Source organism: Sorex fumeus, unplaced genomic scaffold, assembly GCF_029834395.1.
Source record: "Sorex fumeus unplaced genomic scaffold, SorFum_2.1 ptg000073l, whole genome shotgun sequence".
Classification (NCBI taxonomy): domain Eukaryota; kingdom Metazoa; phylum Chordata; class Mammalia; order Eulipotyphla; family Soricidae; genus Sorex; species Sorex fumeus.
This window is the reverse complement of record NW_026606130.1, coordinates 2,841,177-2,847,890: the sequence shown is the minus strand read 5'-3', so window position 1 is coordinate 2,847,890 and position 6,714 is coordinate 2,841,177.

The window sequence follows — 6,714 nt, the reverse complement described above, 5'->3', positions numbered from 1 at the left end:
ATGTCCCCGTTTTCCTCACCCACCTGCCTGCCTTTTTAACAGACATATTTTTTGTGTGTTTGTTTGTATTTGGGGGAGGGGAGTGTCATACCAGTAGGGTTGAGGACTTACTCTTGGCTCTGCATTCAGAGATTACTCCTGGAGGACTCAGGGAACCATAGTGGACTTCAGGGATAGAACCCAGGTCAGCCCCGTGCAACTCTAGTGCCCTTCGCAATGTACTATTGCCCTGGCCTCAACAGACACTTCTTAAAAGCCTAATTCTTGTTTAGGTCCCATGCTTACAGTAGCATTAGCTCCAGTGATTTTGATGTATATACATAACTTGCCTATACAAAACCTTCATGTGTATTAAGTCCCTGACCATTGCTCCTGTATTGCTCACACTCCACCTCTTTTTAGGGGATGGTGGGAGTGATCAGGCTACACTTGGTGGTTCTCAGCGCTTATTCTTGCTCTCTACACACAGATCATTCCTGGCAGGGCTCAGGGAACCATATGCAGTGCCTGGCAGGGAATCTGGGTCATCAATATGCAAGACAAGTACCTAACCCACTGTACCATCTCTTCTGTTCAAGTCCTCCTCTTATTTATTCATTACCTCAAATCCCATACTCTTCCATAATTTACATCCCAGCATGAATGTGAGGATTGCTTTTCTCTACATACTCAGTCTCACACTTTCTCCACTTTTAGATACTAGACATTTTAGTAGGTTTGAGGGAAATTTTTTTTTTATAATTTATTTCTTTATTGAATCACTGTGGGAAAAGTTACAGAGCTTTCGGGTTTAGGTCTCAGTCATGTAAGTATCAAAGACATTTCCCTTTACCAATACTTATTTTTAACTGTGAACCCCAATAGAACCCCACCTCCCACCCCTCCCAATTCCTGTGAGGCAGATGAGTTCTAGTTAATACTCTATTTACTTTGACTAGATACATTGTTTCGATAGAAGATGCACAATTATTGTTTAGAGTTTACGACCCCCACCTCCCCAATCAGATATGCTGAAACAGCGTTGTGAAATGATTTTCTTTCTACTGCTTGGTTTAAGAATAAAATGATGTCGTGTGGCTGCAATAGCGGCCGCGCGGTTTTGGATTTCTGCTGTTTTACTTATTAACCCTGGAAATATTTCTATTAAAAGTTAGATAGTTAAGAGATTGGTTTCTGTGCTCTGGAGTCGTGGCCGTGCCAGAGAGCCGCTCGTGGGGGGCAGCTGGTGACCTCGGTCGGGCGTGAAGGACGGCCCAGAACACCCCCCTTCCCATGAGGCCCCTGCCGCCCCCCGCCCCCGGCTCAAACCTGCTGTCCACAAGGCTCCCGTGCGGCCGCCATCTTTCTTTCCAGAGAGGAGCGGGCGAGCGGGACAACACCCTTTCCCCTCTGGGCAGGCATGGTGGCGCGGTTTAACACATAGTCCATTTGCTTTTCTGCTCCAAGCGGGTGGCTCTCTGTGCTAATTCCTTGTGCCTCTGGGGCCGTGGCCGTGCCGGAGAGCCGCTCGTGGGGGGCAGCTGGTGACCTCGGTCAGGCGTGAAGGACGGCCCAGAACGCCCCCCTTGCGGGAAATTTTTTAATTTGCCTTTCCCTAAAAAAACGGAAGGCCTTTTCATGTCTCTGTTGGCCATCTATAATATGATTTGAAAATACCTTATCTCATTCCGTAGAATTCCTCTTCATTTTGACAATCTTTGAACTGTGCAAAATCTTATATTTGATGTGGTAACATTTGCTTATATCTTCTGACCCTCTTGATGTTGAAGGCAAGTCATAAAGACATAATTAAAACTGATGACAAAGAACACACTAACTGTTGTACTGTTCTAGTTTTCTGAGGCACTTTTTATGTGTATGGTGCCATCCTTGTACCCCTAAAACGAATGTCACTTCATGTTGAAGTATGGTCAATTTCTATTTGTTAGGATTTTGATGAGAATCATTACATCAAGGATCATCAAGAATATATTGATCTAATTTTTTTTTTTTTTTAGTGAAACACCATGAGGGACAGTTGTAGACTTACAAACTTTCGTGCTTGGGTAATAAATCTACTTTTGTGTTTCCATTCCAAAAAGAAAAAAGAATATATTGATCTGAAATATACTTTGGGGTTGGGGACACACCTGGAAGTGCTCAGGGCTTACTACTGGATCTGTGCTTAGAGACTAGAGATGCTCTGAAGACCATATAAAGTATGAGAGATTTCATCCTGTTTGGCCATGTGAAAGTCTCTCGCCCCAACCTGAAATATTATTAGCACTATCCTCCCGTTGTTCATTGGTTTGCTTGAGCGGGCCCAGTAACGTCTCCATTGTGAGACTTCTTGCTACTGTGTTTGGCATATCGAATACGTCACGGGGAGCTTGCCAGGCTTTGCTGTGCGGGCGAGATACTCTCAGTAGCTTGCTGGGCTCTCCGAGAGGGGCAGAGCAATCGAACTCAGGTGGCCATGTTGGCCACATGCAAGGCAAACAACCTACCGCTGTGCTATATTATTATTATTTTGGTCTTTGTCTCTGTTTTCAGATACATCTGTCCTAGATGAGAGCCAAGGACTAAAGATGAACTGGACACAAACTACAGCAAATAGCATGCCTTTCCTTCGATTCCTAAGTGTGCACTGACAGCATAAGAAAAGAAAAGCTCCAACTTATATGCTTTTGTTAAAAAGAAAATGATATATAGAAAAACATTCTGTTTAAATCAAACTTCAGTCTTTATTGTCTGATTGTGGTTTTCGTTTGCCTTTCTGTAATGACTACTTGGGGAAGGAGTGTTTCCAGGGAGGAAAAACTGATACCATTACAAGTTTCTCAAAACAGAACAGAATGTTTATTATGAATATAGTTATTCCTCTGGGATTGTTCTCCCAGCAAGTGTCTAGCACCTGAATTTTTACACCTTGTATCAGAAACTTCCTCCAATTGCACACCCCAGTTTCTCCACCCCACTGAGAGCCGCCAGTGTAAGATAGTACAGCAGAAAAGACAGTCAAATGCCACAAAGACCTTAGGAAAGGAGTCCAAGCAATATAACATCAGAATAGTCTCTGAATGTAAATGTATTAACATTAGAATTGACATACAGATCTGAATTTCTTTTTTTTGCATCCCCCGCCCCCAATTTTTGTGGTGTTTCACATTTGAATTACTGTGATTCATGATCTGAGTGATGGATCGAAGATAAAAGAAAGAAGGACAAACTTCTCACAGCCACCAACAAGCACCTACTAACCAAAATCCAAAGTAGCTTTGATTTTTCTCAGGCAAGACTTTTGCCATGGAGACAAGAGAACAGCAAAAACAAGCTGCATAAGGTTGAACAGGAAATTCTAAATAGAGAATAGTAAAGCTAACATAACTAGCAAAGGAAAAAACATCATCACTAATTCAACAGTACATATGAATTATACAAAAAGTTGTAAGCTGACTGTAAACTGTAACTGCTGTAAACTGTATAATCAGAGCTTCAGAAAACTGGTGAGGTGTAAACCATGAGGATCAATGTATCTTATACTGTAAATCTCTCAGATTGGAATTTAAACTGCTCTGTTCTGGTAAGAGGACATTCTGGGGGGAGGAAGAGGGGGACTGGGAGGGATGGGAAATGCACAGCTCAAAAAGATGGGATTAAATCACAAAATCACAAATCATCCTGTTATTCGTCGATTGCCTCGAGCAGGCCCCAGTAACGTCTCCTTCATCCTAGCCCTGAGATTATATTCAAGGCTCTTTAGGAGAATGAGACCCATCATTGTTACTGGTATTTGGCATATTGGGTATGCCACGGGGAGTTTGCCAGACTCTGCTGTGTGGGCAGGCTACATTCAGTAGCCTGCCAGTTTGTCCAAAGTAGGAATGAGATAATAAGATGTCATAATAAGATGTCCGGGAGCTGGTTTTTATAGTCTCTGAGTCTTGGCCGTTGATGGGATTACACAGCGCCAGGGGGGCCAGTTGGTGGGTGTGACCCCCGCCTACTGGAATTTGGAGGATCTGGGTGGAGGATGCTTGGCCCAAATCCGAGTAGGCTTGGAGATCTCGGCCCCGGAACCCGCGTGACTTTGTCCCTCTGCCAGTACCTTCATGTGTGTGGAGAGTGGTCTCAGCATGGTGGTGGCTGGTCCTGGAGGTCTTTGGCTGCCGGAGCCCTGGTCGGGACGGGGAGGAATGCTCAACCCGCTCCCCTCCAAGGGGCCCCGGTGAGGACAGCCAGGCGCGGGGGCAGGAGACTGCACTGTTCTCTTCCAGGAGCTGGTTTTTATAGTCTCTGAAGACCTCCAGGACCAGCCACCACCATGCTGAGACCATGGGATTAAAAATGTACCTAAATTTAAGCCAAAAACATGTACGTAGAAAGTCTTACTGAAATCACCAAACTTAATTAAATGAGGGCCATTCCATTTAAGTTTTCACTTCATTTTTTTTTTTTTTTGGCGGCGGGGTGGAGGGGGATTGGGCTTGTCATATCCAGCAATACTCAGGGGATACTCCTGGCTCTGCACACAGGGATTATTCCTGACAGTGATTGGGGGCCATATTGGATACCAGGAAAGGAACCCAGGTAGGTTGCACATAAGGCAAATGCCCAACCCACTTTACCACTCTGGCCAAGTTTACTTTTCCTTTTAAACCCTATTATTGCATCAGAGGTAGGTCCAAGAGTTAAAGTGCTTATGTTGTAGAAGGCCAACTCCAGTTGAATCCACAGCACAGCAAAGCCCAACCATAACTTCCTCCCCCACAGACTAGAGCCTAGAGGTAGGCCCAAGCACTGTGGGGTGTAGTCTGACTCCTGTCCTACTGAAAAGGGGAAAAAAAGAAAGAAAGAAAGAAAGAAAGAAAGAAAGAAAGAAAGAAAGAAAGAAAGAAAGAAAGAAAGAAGCCACACCTGTATCTGGAGCAATGTTACATTGGAATGGGATCTTGCATTGCTGAGACCAAGCTGTCTTCAATCTCAGACACCCAATATGATCTGCTGAGCTTCCCAGTTGTGATCCCTGAAAGCCAAGACAGGAGTAAGTCCTGAATATATCTCTAGCACCCCATATGGTCCCCAAGCCCTGCCAGGAGTGATCCCTGAACCCAGAGCCAGGAGTAAGCCCTGAGTACAAATAAGTGTGGCTCCCAAACAATCAAACAAACAAATGTTGAGCAAATCAGAGAAAGGACAGGTTTCTCACAGAGATTGTAAGGCCTCACTTTTCCTGGAGGAAATATTAAGACTTCAGTGGTAGCATCAGTCTGAGGCCAGGCCATGCGGGGCCTTCACTGTTGCCTTTTCCAACTCTGTGGTTGGCTCGTCATCTTCCTGATTACCATCCACAACTGTAGGTTGTGGTAGAAGAGCTGCATGGTCAGAGTGGGGTCCTTATGGGAATTCAACTTCAGTGTCCAGAGCTGTAGTGACCTGGTCAAAAGCAGTTTTGGCCAAGAAACAGCCTTGCTCCAAGGCATTCTGTAGCACTGCACTGTAGCATTGTCCTCCCATTGTTCATCGATTATCTTGAGCAGGCACCAGTAAAGTAACCATTGTGAGACTTGTTGTTACTGTTTTTGGCATAGCGAATATGCCACAGGAAGCTCCCCAGGCTCTGCCGTGTAGGCGAGATACTCTCAGTAGCTTGCCGGGCTCTTCAAGAGGGACGGAGTAATCAACCCAGGTCAGCCGCATGCAAAGCAAATGCTCTACCCTCTTTGCTATGGCTCTAGCCCAAGGCATTCTGTAAGCCCTAGAAAAAAAATCACCACTAGTCTAGAGTCGGGTTTAAGGAATGGGATAGGTGGGTGGGCTGCATGTGCTCCTGCTAATCGCATGTGCCTCGCTGTAGGACTTCTCAGATCACCCCAGGACTCTTCCTAGTTGATAGTTACTTCATCCAGGCACCTAGCAGTAAATGTCCCCTCCTTCTGCAGGTAGGACACGTGGGTCCCCAATTGGGTCTGGCTCCAATTCGAGTTTGGTTGTTGTTGTTGTTGTTGTTGTTTGTTCGTTTTTGTTTTGGGTCACAACCAGTGATGCTAGAATTTACTCCGGGCTCTGCACTGAGGAATTGCTCCTGATGGTGCTCAGGGAATGATATGGGTTCTTGGGATTGGCCGTGTGCAAGGCAAACACCCTACCCGCTGTTCTATCGCTCTGGCCCCCCTCACTCTAATTCTTGATCAGGTGGTTCTCTTCACTCTAATTCATTATCAGGTGGTTATATAGCAGGCGCAGCAAGTTCTCTCACATGCCTGTTTTATGGAAAAAATTCGGTCCCTCTGGATCTGCCCATTACTATCTACAGCTGACTTCTCAGCCCTACTGATCACCCTACAGGAAGAAAGGTATGCTGTGACCATGTTCATTTAAAGTGGGGGTGGGTGGGTTTGGGTTTGGGGCCACTCAAGGCTTACTCCTTGCTCTGCACTCAGGCATCACTCCTGGTGGGCTCGGGGCACCGTACGGGGTGCTGGGGATCAGATTTAGATTGGCCGTGTGCAAGGCAAGTGCTTTGACCGCTATACTGTCTCTCTGGCTCCCCAACCATATTCTTGTAGGTCCCAGAGAGGAGGTTTCCTTTCTTCATTGGTCAGAATCTCATTCATCTCTGAGACGTTATTTATTCATGGCCTTGGTCATGTCTTCTTCATACTCCACCTGCTCAGCCAGTGGGGCTTTCTGCACCATTTGCCTATGGTCCACTATCTTCATGGGCTGGGTGGG